The following is a 14,890-nucleotide window of genomic DNA, read 5'->3' as shown; positions in this document are numbered from 1 at the left end:
ATATGTATGTTGTTCTCTCATTTGATATTCCTAAAAATGGGTATTATACCCGTCATATAGATAAGGAAGGACCTAAAGGCAAACACTTTGGCTAAGTCACTTGTCCAAACTCATAAATTGCCTAAGTGGTGGGTCATGATTTCATGCCCCGTCTTTTCTGACTTCCATAAGCTTTCTTGACATAGTCTTCCAACCCCACCCTATAGCCTTCTCTGACTCCTAATATTTCATGCACTATTATACCTTCATGACTTCAGAGTTCCTCTCTAAAAATTAATTCTTGAGAGCTCTCCCCACCCAAAAGGCTGGTGTCCCATGAAATGAGATTACCCATAATGGGGCTGCATATTAGAAGAAGGCCTTTGCACCCCCAGCTTCCTCTGCCTGTAATACCCTTTGCCCCTTCACCTGGCTAACTCTCACTTATCTGTACTTCAGGTCCCAGCATGGACTCATGTAGATCTTCAGTGTTCTCCCGCACTCCCCAGCCTTTCCCTGTAGCACCCTACTGAATGAGGTATCCATCCTTTGTGTGTCCGTCCTGGTGCCACTGTCATTGTTTACTGCCTGTCATGCCCTAACGGCTTAGGGCTTATCTGCTTTATTTACTATTCATCCCCAGTGTCTGCCACAGGGTTGACACTGAATGAATAAATTGTTGAAAAATAAATGAATGAATATTTGAAAAAAAGAGAAAATGAAAGAGTTCTTAACTGAATGGATTGATATAACATGTCCAGTTTGAAAGATAATATTGTTAAAATGTCAGATCTCTCCAAGTGATCTGTAGATTCAAAGCAATCGCAATAAATATCCCAGAAAACATTTTAGTAGTTATATTAAAGTCAAAAAATAAATTATAAAATTTATATAGATAGATAAAGGAACTAGAATAATAAAAAGGGAAAAGAAAATAAAGAGAGAAAGAAAGAAAGAAAGAAAGAAAGAAAGAAAGAAAGAAAGAAAGAAAGAGAAAGAAAGAAAGAAAGAAAAAGAAAGAAGAAAGAGGAAGGAAGGAAGGAAGGAAGGAAGGAAGGAAGGAAGGAAGGAAAAGAAAGAAAGAAAGAAAGAAAGAAAGAAAGAAAGAGAAAGAAAGAAAGAAAGAAAGAAAGAAAGAAAGAAAGAAAGACAGACAGAAAGAAAGAAAGAAAGAAAGAAAGAAAGAAAGAAAGAAAGAAAGAAAGAAAGAAAGAAAACAAAGTCTAAGGACTGACATTATCTGGTTTCAAGGGACCATGGAACATATACCAAGATAGACTATATCCTAGGCCCTAAGACAAACAGCAACACATTTACAATAATTGAAGCCATACAGAATGTATTCTTTGACCAAAATGGAATCAAACTAGATATGAATAACAGAAAGATAACAGGGAAATCTATGAACACACAGAAGCCAAAAATTAAACTTTAAAAAAAAATTTCTTTTAAAAAATTTTATTTTTGACACTATTAGAGATGTCTCCATCCCCCCCCTCGTTTTTGTCCACCTCCACCCAGCCCCTGCCACTCCTACCCTGGCCTTTACCACTTTGTAGTCTGTCTATGGGCTATATATATATATATATATATATATATATTCTTTGGCTACTCTCTTCACCTTCTTTTATATAGTCCCCCACCCACCCACCTTCCCTCTGATTTTGTCTATCTGTTCCATGTATCTATCCCTCTGGTTCTATTTTGTTTGTCAGTTTATTTTGTTCATTGGATTCCACATATAAGTGAGATCATATGGTATTTATCTTTCTCTGACTGACTTATTTCACTTAGCATAATACCCTCTAGGTCCAACCATGTTGACATAAATGATAAGAGTTCCTTATTTTTTATAGCCACATAATTGATTCATGGGTCAAAAAGAAAGTCTCAGGGAAATAAAAAATATATATACTAAACTGAATGAAAATAAAAATAGAACAGCTGAGCCACTCAGCTCTGCTACCTGTTGCTGGGAGGACTGGTGCCCCGGGTGTGCAAAGCTCTTGTTTTCCTTCCTTCCTTCCTTCCTTCCTTCCTTCCTTCCTTCCTTCCTTCCTTCCTTCCTTGTTTCCTTGCTTGTTTCCTTCCTCCTCCTCTCTCTCTCTCTCTGTCCTTCCTTCCTTCCTTCCTTTAAAAATAAATATGCCCTGGCTGGTTTCGCTCAGTGGTTAGAGCGTCGGCCCTTGGACCAGAGAGTCCCGGGTTCGGTTCCCGCCGGGGGCACGTACCTCAGTTGCAGTTCATTCCAGGTCCCTGTTGGGGTCGTGTGGGTGGCAGCCAGTCGATGTGTCTCATGTTGATGTTCCTCTCTCTCCCTTCCTCCCTCTCTCCCTCCCACTCTATCTGAAGATAAATGCAAAAAGTGTCCTAGACTGAGGATAATATATATATATATATATATAACAGGGGAAGCAGTGCTGAGAGGAAAATTTATACACTAAATGCATATGACAAAAAAGGAAAATTCTCAAATCAATTATCTCAACTCTCACCTAAAGAACCTAGAAAAAAAGAGCAAAATAAACCACAAGCAAGCATAGGAAGGAAATAATAAAGATAAAAGCTATAATTGATGAAATTGAAAACAGGAAAAAGAAAAGAACACAGTGAAAAAACTGTTGCAAAGTTAAATAAAATTAACAAACTCCCAGCAAGACTGACAAAAAATAAATATAAATACAAAACGAAAGTGATCAATATCAGGAAAAAAACAAAGGATATCATAACAGCCCCTTCAGACATCAATATGATAATAAGGGGTTACTAAAGACAACTCTACACACACACATTTGATAATTTAGACAAAATGTACAAGTTCTTAGAAAAACACAACTCATTCAATATAAAACATATAATTTGAATAGTCCTATAACTATTAAATAAATTACATCATAGTTTAAAATCTCCCCCAAAAAGAAATATCCAAGCCTAAATAGTTTCACTGGAAAAATTTTACCATAATATTTAAAGAAGATTTAGCACCAAGGATAAAAATGGCAGTGGAGTGAATGGAAGCTACACAGACCATCTCCCAGGACTAAACTGGAATTACAACGAAAATAAAGACAAATTGTCAGGAGAAAGCAACGGAAAAATAGCTTGGAGGACCATATAACCAGAGACACTGACTCAATCCTGGTAGGATTGCGAAGGTGTGAGAGGAGGGCTAGGAACCCACGGACGGCAAAGGCCTTAGCTGGGAGCAGCAGCCTTAGGTGGGAGCAGCGCCCTCGGGTTAAACTCCCAAGTGGCTACACAGCGCAGAACCAGAACAGAGGTGAAAATAACCACAGCCACTTACCTTGGACTCCGGCAAAGGGAGGGCAGACTGGACTGGAACTGTGTGGGGACACTCGGGATTTGGAGGGCACTCAGAGCTTTGACTGAATTGCGGCCACACGGGACTGTGGTCATCTTACTCCAACCAAGGGCTCTGGGGAGAGGCAGTGGCCCCTCCCTCAGAGATTCAACCCCACCTGGTGGCCATTGAAATGCAAATTGAGACTCATTAACAACCAGCATCTGCCCCAACCTCCAAAAATCCCCTGACCCTGAGCACCTGAGGGAGTTTGTTATTCAACTGACAACCCAAAACTCTTCAAGTAACTGCTACTGATAGTCTCCAGGCAAAAAGGTAGAGGACAACTGTACCATTCCTGGGCAAGAAACTCTAAACAGAAGGGTAAGACTTGACAGTAGTGTTTAACATGGGTCTTCGCTCACTCATCCAAACTCAGGAGATGGAGGCACAAACAGCAGAATAAAAACAACCACAGGGAAAATTTGGCAGGCTCCAAAGCCCGCTGTGATAGCCAAAATGGTGAAACACAGAAACAAAAGCCAAATGAAAGAACAAGAGACCTCTACTGAAAATGAGATAAATGAGGTGCAGTTAAGCAAGTTAATAGAAATAGAATTCAGAGCCATGATCTTGAGGAAGCTCAACAACATGTGTAAGGACATGAGCATCATGAGTAAAGAAATAGAAATGTTGAAAATCAACCAGTTGGAAATTAAAAACCACAAGAAGAAATGAAGAATGACATAGGAGAAATACAGAACACATTAGAAGGTCCAAGTACCACAGTAGAGGAAGCTGAGGACTGGATCAGTGAATTAGAAGACAGGGTAGAAAAACTCAACCAATCAGAAAACCAAAAGGAAAAAACAGGAAGACAGCTTAAGAGAACTGTGGGACAACTCGAAATAATATTTGCATCATAGTAGTCCCTGACAAAGAAGAAAATGAGCAAGTGTTAGAGAATATATTTGAAGAAATAGTGACAGAAAACTTCCCTAATTTGGTGAAGGAAGAAGGCACTCAAATTCAAGAAGCACAGAGAGCCCCAAGAAAGAAGAACCCAAACAGGCCCACACCAAGACACATAGTAATCAAAATGCCAAAAATTAACAACAAAGAGAGAATCCAAAAATTAGCAAGAGATAAGCAACAGGTTACCTACAAAGGAAACCCCATAAGACTCTCAGTTTACTTCTCCACAGAAACACTACAGGCCAGAAGGTAATGGCATGAGGTAATAAAGGTCATGAGAAACAAGAATCTGAATCCAAGACTACTCTATCCAGCAAGGCTTTCATTCATAATAGAAGGTCAAATAAAGAGCTTCCCAGACAAAAAAAAAAAAAAAAAAAAAAGCTAAGGGAATACATTAGCACCAAACCAGCACTGCAAAAAAATGTTAAAAGGACTGCTGTAATTAGCAAGAGAAAAAGAAAGAAAAATATAACCGCACTAAACAAAAATGTCAATAAATAAGTACATATCAATAATCACCTTAAATGTAAATGGATTGAATGCTCTGATAAAAAGACACAGAGTGGCTGACAGGATAAGAAAGCATGACTCATCTGTATGTTGTTTACAAGAGACCCCCCTCACAACAAAAGACTCACATAGGTTGAAAGTGAAGGGATGGGAAAAAATCTTTCAAGCAAACGGAAAGGAAAAAAAAACGTTAGGATAGCAATACTCACATCTGATAAAATAGAGGTCAAAATGAAGGTTATAACTAGAGACAAAGAAGGCCACTACATGATATTGAAAGGATCTATTCAACTGGAAGATATGACCTTGATAAACATATATGCACCCAATATAGGAGCACCAAAATACATTAAAAATCTTCTGGCAGACTTCAAAGGAGAAATCAATAGCAATACAATCATAGCAGGGGACTTCACAACCCCACTGACATCACTGGATAGATCTTCTAGACAAAAAATTAGCAAGGAAACACAGACTCCAAATGAAGCATTAGACCAAATGGATTTAATAGATATCTACAGAGACACCCAAATCTACAGAATTCATATTCTTCTCAAGTGCACATGGGACATTCCAAAGACAGACCACATGTTAGGACACAAACTAAGTCTCTACAAGTTCAAGAAGATTGAAATCATATCAAGCATATTCACAGATCACAATGGCATACAACTAGAAATCAATTGCAACAAGAATATGCAAAGACATTTGAACACATGGAAGCTAAATACCATGTTATTAAACAATGAATGGGTTATGTAGGTGATCAAGGAAGAAATTAAAAACTTTCTGGAAACCAATGAAAATGAACACACAACAATACAAAATCTATGCAATGCAGTGAAAACAGTTCTGAGAGGGAAGTTCATAGCACTACAGGCCTACCTCAAGAAACAAGAAAAATCTCTAATAAAGTATCTAACCTCACAACTTAATGAACTAGAGAGTAAACATAAAGAAAACCCCAGAGCAAGAAGAAGGAAGGAAATAGTAAAGAGGAGAACAGAAATAAATGACATGGAGTGCAAAAAAAATTCAAAGGATAAATGAAACAAAGAGCTAGTTTTTCGAAAAGATAAACAAGATTGATGGACCCTTAGCTAGACTCACCAAGAGACAAAGAGAGAGAACTCAAATACACAAAATCAGAAATAAAAAAGAAGTAACAACTGACACCACAGAAATGCAAAAAATCGTTAACAACTACTATGAACAATTATATGGCAACAAATCCGACAATCTAAACAAGATGGACAAGTTTCTAGAAACACATAGTCTCCCAAAACTGAACCAGGAATAGATAGAAAACTTGAACAGACCAATAAGAACAAAACAAATTGAAGATGTAATCAAGACTCTCGCAGCAAACAAAATCCCAGGCCTGGACGGTTCACAGGGGAATTTTACGGAACAGTCAAAGAAGAACTAATACCAATTCTCCTCAAACAATTTCAAAAAATTCAAGAAGAAGGAAGACAAACTTGTTTTATGAGGCCAGCATAATTCTAATTCCAAAACCAGAAAAAGACACTACAAAGAAAGAACACTACAGGCCGATATCCCTGATGAACATAGATGCCAAAATCCTGAACAAAATACTAGCAAATCGAATCCAGCAATACATTCCAAAAATTATTCACCATGATGAAGTGGGATTCATCCCAGGGATGCAAGGCCGATACAATATTCACAAATAAATAAATGTGATACACCACATAAATAAAATAAAGTAAAAAACCACATGATCATATCAATAGATGCCAAAAAAGCCTACTATAAAATCCAGAATTCATTTCTGATAAAAATGTTATGCAATCTGGGAATAGAGGGGTCATATCTCAACATAATAAAGGCCATGTATGAAAGACCTACAGCCAACATCATACTCAATGGGCAAAAACTAAAAGCATTTCCCTTAAGAACAGGAACAAGGCAAGGATGCCCACTTTCACCATTCTTATTTAACAGAGTACTGGAAATCTTAGCCACAGCAATCAGACAGGAAGAAAAAATAAAAGGGATCCAAATTGGAAAGGAGAAATTGAAACTGTCATTATTCACAGATAACATGATACTATACATAAAAAACCCCAAAGACTCCATCAAAAATTTACGACACTTAATAAATGAATTTGGCAAAGTAGCAGGATACAAAATTAACATCAAGAAATTGATGGCATTCTTATACACCAATGATGAACTCACAGAAATAGAAACTAAGAAAACAATCCCATTTACCATCACGGCAAAAAAAAATTAAGATACCTAGGAAAAAACTTAACCAAAGAAATAAAGGACCTATTCGCAGAGAACTACAGGTCATTGAAAAGAGAAAAAGAGGAAGATATAAAAACGTGGAAGCACATACCTTATTCATGGATTGGAAGAATTAACATCATTAAAATGTCCATATTACCCAAAGCAATCTATAGATTCAATGCAACCCCCATCAAAATACCAACGACATACTTCACAGAACTAGAACAAATACTTCAAAAGTTCATATGGAACCAAAAAAGACCTCAAATAGCCACAGCAATCTTCAAAAAGAAGAACAAAGTTGGAGGGATCACATTACCAGATTTCAGGTTATACTACAAAGCACTGTAATCAAAACAGCCTTGTACTCGCACAAAAACAGGCATATAGACCAGTGGAATAAAACAGAGAACCCGAAAATGGACCCAAGGGTATATACTCAATTAATATTTGACAAAGGTGGCAAGAGTATACAGTGGAGTAAAGACAGGCTCTTTAATAAATGGTGTTGGGAAAATTGGACAGCTACATGCAAAAAAATAAAACTAGACCATCAACTTACACCATACAGAAGAATAAACTCAAAATGGATAAAAGCCTTAAATGTGACTCATGAACACATAAAAATCCTAGAAGAAAATGTAGGCAACAAAATTGCAGACATCATACGCAGCAGGATTTTCACTGATACATCACCTAAGGCAACAGAAACAAAGGAGAAAATGAACACATGGGACTACATCAAACTCAAGAGCTTCTGTACAGCGAAAGATAAAATCATCAAAATGGAAAGGCAACCCACTCTATGGGAGAGCGTAATTGCAATGACATATCTGATAAGGGGTTAATTTCCAACATATATAGAGTGCCCATACAACTCAACAAAAGAAAGACAAAGAACCCGATTGAAAAATGGGCAGAGGAACTAAATAGACACCTCTCCAAACAGGACATACAAATGGCTAAGAGACATATGAAGAAATGCTCAACATCCCTAATCATCAGAGAGATGCAAATTAAAACAACAATGAGGTATCACCTCACACCTGTCAGAAAGGCCTCCATCAACAAATCATCAAACAACAAGTGTTGGCAAGGGTGTGGAGAAAAGGGGACTCTAGTACACTGTTGGTGGGAATGCAGACTGGGGCAGCCACTGTGGAAAACAATATGGTGTTCCCTCAAAAAATTGAAAATTGAACTTCCATTTCATCTAGAGATCCCACTTCTAGGAATATACCCTAAGAAGCCTGAAGCACCAATCAGAAAGAATATATGTACCCCATGTTTGTAGCAGCACCATATTTACAAGAGGTAAGATCTGGAAACAGCCCAAATGCTCATCAGTAGACAAATGGATAAAATAGCTGTGGTATATATACACAATGGAGTACTATGCAGCTGTAAGAAAGAAAGATGTCTTATCCTTTGAGACAACATGCAGGGATCTGGAAAGTATCATTTAAGCGAAACAAGCCAAACAGAGAAATCAAGTATCATATGATCTCACTTATTTGTGGAATATAATGAAGATAACAGTCTGAGGAATGGGGTAGTCCCAGTGACCTGGAAGTGGGGTACAGACTGACAATCCCCAGAAGAGGGGGTTGTGGGGGAGAGATAAATCACAGAAGTTATATGCAAGTGTGCATGAACAATGGACATGTACAACAAAGCTTGGGACAGGGCAGGGAGGATGGGGAGGAGGGAATCAGTGGGGGAAAAAGAAACATCTGTAACAAAAATAAATTAATTATTTAAATAAAAAAAAAGATTTATCGTCAATTCTACACAATGTCTTTCAGAAACTGGAAAAGGAAAAATACTTTTTGATTAACTTTATGAAGCTAATGTTACCATGCTATTAATAAAACAAAGACATTTTAAGACATCTTCAGACTAATATCTTTCATGAGCAGAAACATAAAAGTCTTTAACAAAATAATAGCAGGTTGAATCCAAGAAACATATTAAAAGAATAACGTAATGTGACCAAGTGGTAATACAGTATACCTATGAAGGAGACAGGAAAGGAGAAAAAGAGACATGGAAGAAAAGAAGACAGAATACCATGTCTTTTAAGTCAAGGGAAAACACTTAGGAGAGGAGGTATTAGTCAAGTTTACTGACTATTGCAGAGAACTCAAGGAAGATGAGAAAGGAAATATTGTTGAGTGACAAGGATGTCACTGGCAAAAGCAATATATGAGAAGTGTTGGGAGCACAAGCCAGATTGCAGTGGGTGAGTGAGTGAGTGGGCGTGGCTTTAGGCTAATTTAATTGTTAGAATTGGCCCCTTGAAAAGTTAAGACTAACAATGATTAAGTTAAATTCATACTGTATGGTCAGTGTTTAATTAGATAGTGCTGTAAAGTCTTTGTTAATTATAATGTTAGTATTGCTAAAAAATGATGATTCACTTTTTGTATATTGGGACCTGGGGCCAGTTAAAGCCTTGAAAAGTTAAAAACCTAAGAAGGCGCACAATTATTTCAAATTGATATTAGGCAAATATGCAAAATAAATCCAGTGGAAGGAAGGCCACCTTTTAAACAAATAGTGTTGGAGCAATTGGACAGCCATTGGCAAAAAAATGAACATAGACCAAAAGCTCACACCCGATACAAAAATTAACTCAAAATGAATTTAAAGGTGCAACATAAAATAAAACTGTAAAACTTTTAGAAAAAAGAGGACAAAATCTTTGAAAATTCAGACTAGGCAAAGAGTTCTTACACTTGACACCAGAAGGATGATCTATAAAAGGAAAAATGGATAAATCGGACCTGATCAAATGTAAAACTTTTGCTCTCAAAATCTCATGTGAAGAGGATTAAAAGACAAACTGCAGAATAGAAGAAAATATTTTCAGAGCAAATATCCATCAAAGCACTTGTAACTACACACATGAAAAGCTCTCAAAATTCAACAATAAAAAATAACAAGCAATTTGAAAATTGGCAAAAGACATGAAGCTCTATTTCACCAAAGAAAGTATACAGATTGCAAAAAGCATGTGAAAAGATGCTCAACATCATTAGCCATCAGGGAATGCAAATTATAACCATAATGCGATATCACTGCACACCTATTAGAATGTCTAGAATAAAAATAGTGACACCATCAAATATTGGAGAGGATGTGGAGAAACAGATCACTCATACATTGCTGGTGGGAATGTAAAATGCTGCAACCACTGTGGAAAACTATTTAGCAGTTTCTTATGTTACTGAACATGCAACTTTCACACAACCCATTAACTACACTCTTGGACATTTATTCCACAGACTTGAAAACGAACATTCATACAAAACCCCATACACAAATGTTTATAAAAGCTTTATTTGTAATAATCCCAAACTGGAAACAACCCAGATGTCCTTCAGTGGGTGAACAGATAAACTGAGGCACCAGCCATAATATGGGATTCTAATCACCAGTAACAAGGAAATGAATTAATAATACATACAACAACTTGGATGAATTTCCAGAGAATTGTGCTGGTGAACAAGTCAGCCCTGAAAAGTTACATACTTTATAATTCTATTTATATAACATTATTAAAATGACAACATTACAGAGATTAGAGCAGATTAGTGCTTGCCAGGATTTAGGGACAGAACCAGATTGTAGATACTGGAGGGAGTTGAGTGTGGTATAAAAGGCAATATGAAAAATTCTTGTAGTGATGGAAGTACTGTTCAGCACCCTTTTAAAAAAAATTTTTATTTATTTTTTATTCTCACCTGAGGACATTTTTGCATTTATTTTCAGATAGAGCAGAAGGGAGAGAGGGAGGAAGAGAGAGAGAGAAACATCAACATGAGAGAGGCACATCTAGTGGCTGCCACCCACACAACCCCAACCAGGGCCGGGGACAAATCGCAACCAAGGTACATGCTCTTAGCAGGAACCTAAGCCAGGACTCTCTGGTCCAGGGGCCAACGCTCTAACCGCTGAGCAAAACCGGCCAAGGTGAACTGTTCAGTATCTTGATGTGGTGGTGAACACACGAACTTGCCCAAGGAATAAAATGCTATAGAATTAAACACACACACACGAGCACAAGTAAAACTGGAAAGTATGAATAAGAGCAGAGAATTGCATCCATGTTTTAAAATTATAGTATAATTTTGCAAAGTGTTATCATTGGAGAAACTAGAAAGAGTTTCTGGACAGATCCCTAATAAAAGACCTGTGTATTATTTCCCCAAATTGCATGAGAGTCTACAATGATCTCATTAAAAAATAAAGTCCAAAGAGGCATTAAAGACCTAAATATGAGAAACACAAGGTTAAAGTTTTTAGAAGAAAACAAGGAAGAACATCTTTATGACTTCATGACAAGGAAAGATATATTTTTTTAAAAAGGAAGCACAAACCATAAAGTCAAAGACTGATATACATGTGACTACATTTAAATAAAAATTCTGTGCAGCAAATACCATTTAAAAAGTTGTAAAGACAGCCCTGGCCGGTTTGGGTCAGCGGCTGGAGCGTCGGCCTGCGGTCCAGAGAGACCCGGGTTGGGTTCCCTCTAAGGGCACGTACCTCGGTTGCAGTTTGTCCCTGGCCCTGGTTGGTCGTGCGGGTAGCAGCCACTCAATGTGTTCCTTTCACGTCGATGTTTCTCTCTCTCTCTCTCTCTCTCTCTCTCTCTCTCTCTCTCTCTCTCTCTCTCTCTCTCTTCCTCTCTCTCCCTCCCACTCTATCTGAACAAAAAATGGAAAAATGTCCTCGGGTGAAGATAAGAAAAAAAATTTGTAAAGACAAGCTACAGAGTGCTAGAAAATTATGTGCAGCATAGGTATCTGACAAAGGATTAATATCTAGAATATATAATAATCAAACCAATAAACCTAAAATTTTTTTTATTGACTTTAGAGAGAGAGGAAGGGAGAGGGAGAGATAGATAGAAACATCGATGAGAGAGAACATCAACTGGCCACGTCCTGCATGCCCCCCACTGGGATTGGGCCCATAACCTGGGCATGTGTTCTGACTGGGAATCGTACTGGCAACCTCTTGGTGCGTGGGTCCACGCTCAGCCACTGAGCCACACCAGCTGGGTACATCAATAAATTTTATTTTTATTCTTACCCAAGAACATGTTTCCATTTTTGTTCAGGTAGAGTGGGAGGGAGAGAGAGGAAGAGAGAGAAACAGAAACATCGACGTGAAAGGGACACATCGACACATCGAGTGGCCACCTCCCACACGACCCCAACCGGGGCCAGGGACAAACTGCAACCAAGGTACGTGCCCTTAGTGGGAACCGAACCCGGGTGTCTCTGGACCGCAGGCCAACGCTCCAACTGCTGAGCCAAGTCGGCCAGGGCTCAATAAACTTTTTTAAATAATGGTTTTAAATGACTAAATGATATAAAGAAGCAATACCAGAAGAAAAAACCTGGTCAATGTACATGTTAAAATGTACTCAACCATTCTAGTCATCTGAGAGATGCCTAAACACCACAAGAAACCATTTCACATTAATCAAATTAGCAAAACTTTAAAAGGTCTGACAATATCAGGTGATAGAGAGGAAATGGGACAATTGTCTCATACATTGCTGCTAGTGTGCACTTTAGAGCAAACACTTTAGGAAGCATATTGGCAACATCTGATAAAGTTAAAGATACATATATTTTTTGATCCAGCGGTTTCACTCCCAGATCTATAAATATTTTTTGGTCATGAGTCACACAATGAAACACTTTAAACACATTATATATTTATAAATGAAGCAAAAGTTTTCTACAATATTTTTATCCTGCATGCAAAGCCCTGTGGTATCTTCTATTTTATTCAGTTTCATTTTTTTTTAATGCTCAGCATGATGAATTAATTTGTTTTATAATCCATTAATGCAGTTGTTTTCAATCTTGGCTACATATTACAATCAGCTGGGGAGCTTTTAAATATCTTCATTGCCAAGGCCACAGCCCAAACAAATTAGAATATCTGGGGAGTGTGACTCCAGCCTCAGTAGTTTTTAAAGTTCTCAGGTGATTCCAATGTGTAGTCAAAACTGAGAATCTCTACATTAATGGGTCACAATATATAGTTTGAAAAACACTGCTCTAATTTAGTTAGTACTATTTTGCCAATGTTAGTACTTTGGTTTTAATTATTGTACTATGGGTATGTGATATTCATATTAGGGGAGGCTGAGTAAATGTTATATGGAAACTCTGTACTAATTTTGCAACTTTCTGTAAGTCTAAAACTATTTCAAAATAAAAATGATTTTTAAAAGGTAAACAACTGCCCTAGAGAAAATACTGCACCAGGAAACATGTATGAGAATGTTAGAGCCACAATGTTTGTAAAAGCAAAAAATTGGAAACACCAAAATGTCCACCAACAGAAGAATGCATAAATACACTGTGCCATTTTCCTACAATGGAATAATGTACAGTAGTTTAAAAGCATGAACCAAAAATATATATACCAACATGGATGGATCTCAAGAATAGATAATGAACAAAGCAAGTTGCAGAAGCATAATTTATAGTATGATACCATTTAGTGAGATTTCAAAACATGTGAAACAAGACTATATATTTTTATGAGTATATACATAATGAGTAAAAGAATAGAGAAAGGCACGAAAATGAAAATCACTAAATTCAAAATGGCAATTACCAAGGGAAGGAGGTAAGAGAATGGAATTAGGGTAGGGTGGAGAGGGTACTTCAGTTGCATTTGTACTGTTTAATTACTTAAGCTGAGTGGTGGGTATATAAGCAGTGGCTGTACAATATTACTTTTTTTTTTTCTCATTGGTATGTCTGATGTATTTTATAATAAAAATTAATCCAAATGACTAATAAATCATTAGGCAGGATAGAAAAAAAGAAGGACTGTGTAGAAGCACTGAGTTTGGGAGCAAGTGAGTGGGAGAAGCACACAATTCTTGCTCTCTACCCAACTGGGGCATCTGCCAATGTGCTTGACTATCAATGTGCCAAGAAGGTGATTATGCCACATGAATGCTAAGCCCTTGGGGCTAGCATTTCATTAGTGACTTGAACAAGAGTAAGCTCAGATGACAGCCCAGATCCTCTGATTCCACTTTAGAGACAAATATCTCCTTGTTAGTATGCTCTTGGGGTAGAGCTGAGATTAGAACAAAGAGCACTGGAAACAAAATCGATCTGTGTGATCACCATCATCATTGACCACAAACATTTCTCTAGTAGAGCCCAAGCTCTGGAGCCTAAGGCTGAGACAGTAGTGAGGGAAAGGAAAGTGACATTCTTTATCCTTTTAATAAAGAGTCATCCCCTGCAAGCACTGTGATTAATCAGACTTTCACCATGACCATTCTTGGGTGTAATCACACTGCTGACCTCCATTGCCTAGCTAAAGTCACTCATCATCCTGCTGAGGAAATAAATAACGGAGGTGGTAAAGGAGTTGATTTTGGATCCAGGACTACTTTGAGGAGGTGTCTCAGGCAGTAATCAACAGTTGTGGACACCCAAAGCCAGGGTTCTGAGTGCCTAGGGGCCTCCAGAAGAAAATAAATAAAGAAAGGTGGTAGGTACCACAGATATACCCCATCTACTTCCTAATTTAGTCTCAGGTCCAGGTCTGCTTTCTCCCAGATAGCAGATGGGAAATGCTTCCCAAGCAGAAAGGGTGGATTTTGTCCCCTACTCCATCTTCCCCCGGTAGGTTTCAGGGTCTGGTCGTGGTAAGGTACAATGTGCGAACACCATCCATCCTACTTCCATGCTGCATGGCAGAGCTTCTCCCCTTTCCTTTGTCCCAAACTTTCCCTTGAGAAAGGGAGGCCCATTCTTTACATCTGCCAGGAAAGGCTCGGGCGGGGGCGGGGGGGTGCCTAACCTCAGA

This window comes from Molossus molossus, unplaced genomic scaffold, assembly GCF_014108415.1.
Source record: "Molossus molossus isolate mMolMol1 unplaced genomic scaffold, mMolMol1.p scaffold_m16_p_2, whole genome shotgun sequence".
Taxonomy (NCBI): Eukaryota; Metazoa; Chordata; class Mammalia; order Chiroptera; family Molossidae; genus Molossus; species Molossus molossus.
The sequence above is the reverse complement of the archived record's forward strand: the minus strand, read 5'-3'. Positions refer to the sequence as shown.